This window comes from Paramormyrops kingsleyae, chromosome 5 (genome assembly GCF_048594095.1).
Source record: "Paramormyrops kingsleyae isolate MSU_618 chromosome 5, PKINGS_0.4, whole genome shotgun sequence".
NCBI classification, from domain to species: domain Eukaryota; kingdom Metazoa; phylum Chordata; class Actinopteri; order Osteoglossiformes; family Mormyridae; genus Paramormyrops; species Paramormyrops kingsleyae.
The window spans coordinates 22,671,932-22,674,700 of NC_132801.1; positions in this window are offsets into that span (position 1 = coordinate 22,671,932).

The window sequence follows — 2,769 nt, forward strand, 5'->3', positions numbered from 1 at the left end:
CCTGCCCCCAAATCAGGGCTAGGGACCCAGTAACTAAAAGCTAAGGACTAGGCTGGGGGGGTGGGGGGGGCTTTAATGTTGGGCCTAAGCTGAGCAGAGCCCCTGCACCCCCCCTGAAACTGCTCTACGGAGGTGTTTCTGTTTTCTGGAGATTGTTGTGTTTTGCAGACATATGCACTTGATGACCTTGCACTGGCAGTGAAGAACATTTTTAACCAGACAAAGCTGTGTGGAAGTTTTTATATTGTTATATATTTACAAATATTTAATCCACTTCAATAAAAGTGTGTAAAAAATGCAAGTATATAGTATATTTTAAGAAAATCAGCAAGAGTTTAACATAGTTTGACGTCATAAATTATACATGTTAATTATATATGTAAACAACGCAAAGTACTGTATAGCACTTCCCCCACAAAGAAATAAAGCACACGCTGCCTTTCGTGATTTATTACTGACCACACTGAATGGTTTATAATATTACCGTAAAAAGTTACAGTAAGTTTTTCCCCATTTGCCTTTGCTCTGTTACAGGCAGGCAGGTCAGATGCGAGCAGGATGCGGAGGCACTGTTAATTCACAGCAGGCGTTTGTAATAAAGCTTCATAGCACAAACATCTCCACATCTCATCTGCCACGAAACAGAACCACCAGGGCAGAGACTCTCCCACGTCATCAAAGCTTTAGATCAGGTTTTAGATGCAAGCTTCATTGGGCCTGTTGTAGATGATTTGTTATGTCCCTAAACCTAAGTAAAATCTGAAGGGTGTACATCTCCACAAAGCAGAAAGAGACTCATATCTTTTAAATTGGTGTCTCTTCTCATTATCCGCACAGGTGTTCGAACAGTTAAAAGATGCATTCATCATATTTAAATATCAATGCATGCAAACACGTATAATATGTATATACATATGCTTAAATATTAGCTTGCATTTTTTTCTATCCTTAGTCCTGTTTAATCACACGTCAGTACTTTGTTAAACACAACATTTTATGATGACGTGGCAGATTCATTGGACATATCTTTCACCTTTACAGTCGTTGTCTTCTGTTAGTAACAGAAGGAAAACAAGGGGGAAAAAATGAAGAGGCGATGACTCCGACCGCCTCACTAAAACTGCAACGTGTCCATTGCAGAATGCCGCTTTGATACGGTGCCAAACTACTTCCTTCATTTTTTTTCTTCACTTTTGTCTTACAGCACATGCCTCTGACTTGCTGAGCAGCCCTTTTGCAAAAGCTAAACAGTCAGTGTGCACTACATGACTTTTTATTTTTTTATTTTCCTCATTTAACCAGTGTTACAGAACATGTTGTAACATCACCTGGGCACTGCACATCCACAACACACTAAGGGCTCACAACAGGTTTTAAAAGATGCCCCAATGTGATGCTGGTCTGGATGGATGGATGCTGCTGCAGAAACTAAATGTCTTTTTGAGAAGATGGCAAAGTAAGAAATACCATTATACTTCAAGCATCAGCATGATTTTGTCTAATGTGAGATCATAGAAGCGTATGACACATCTAGATATCAGGGAAAATACTGTACGACTTTTTTTATCCCTGAAAAAAAGTACAACTCATTGTTTGGTAAACACATCTCTTGAGTGTAATTGTAACCTGTGACTTTAATTGCAGTTTATGGAAACTAAAGTATTCTCCTCAACCAACCTGTGGTAGACATGTTCCAAGATGAAGATTTATGAAAGAAGAAGAGACTTATTCCAATTAGAGCAGTTTTCCTGTTACACCATATAAAACCAGAAGATACTCAACCACACAAAGTATGTCCATAAGCATATATTCTAAAATAAAAAAAGACTCTTCATATGGGAAAAATAATCTTTATATAATCATGTACAGATATTTTAGCAATGGTCAGTGAAGTTTTCATTATTGTCAATATCAATTTTTTCAATTTATTGTGTTTTTTCCAGTCTGGATAGTCTTTACAGTTGAAAAATGTATCAGTTTAATATATATGTATTCAATTGAATATTAACCAAAAAAAAGTCAAAATATGATTTTGGCCCAATGCGAAATACACATATTTGTTTAAACAACGAGAAAGACTCAAAATTAGACAGCTTCAGGAATGTTTATACATAGATGAGTATGTGAGATGTTTCTATATATAACTGTTAAATATATACAGCACTGTAAAATGCATTTGTTATTAAAGTTATTAAAGGTGCAAAAATGCAGTTCTGCAAACTGTTTGTTGGTTTCAAATCTCAATCCAGCATTAACAATACTTTGTGTTGTGGAAATGCGGCAAAACTGATTTAACAAATAGGAGATAAAAAACTTTTAGTGAATGAAAGTGTTTTGTTTGTAATAAAAATGTCCAAAGGCACGTCGTAATAAATGCCAGTAAAAATCACAAAACAGAGATAATTTATTAACTGAGAATAAATATTTCAAATCATTGATTGAGTTTTTTTTCTTTTAATTAATATAACCCAGGAGGATCTACCATCTGAAAATATCCATTACTTGTCGCTATCCTTTGATGTGATCTTTCTTGTTGTCTGACTCAAAATGAGAGGAGGAATTTCCTGGGACTAAATGATCACCTTCAAGTTGGAGAGAAAGAGAGAGAGAGAGAAAAAAATTAAGTTGCTTGGGAGTTTAGAAGACAAGAAAAGTTTTGAGACAGCCCTCTAGCTGGCGAAGGAGGGACTTTTTAAAACATGAACATACACAAGTTATCTGGTGTGTCCAGCACCTCCCCAAAATTTTGGAATATAAAAGCCAGGTCAA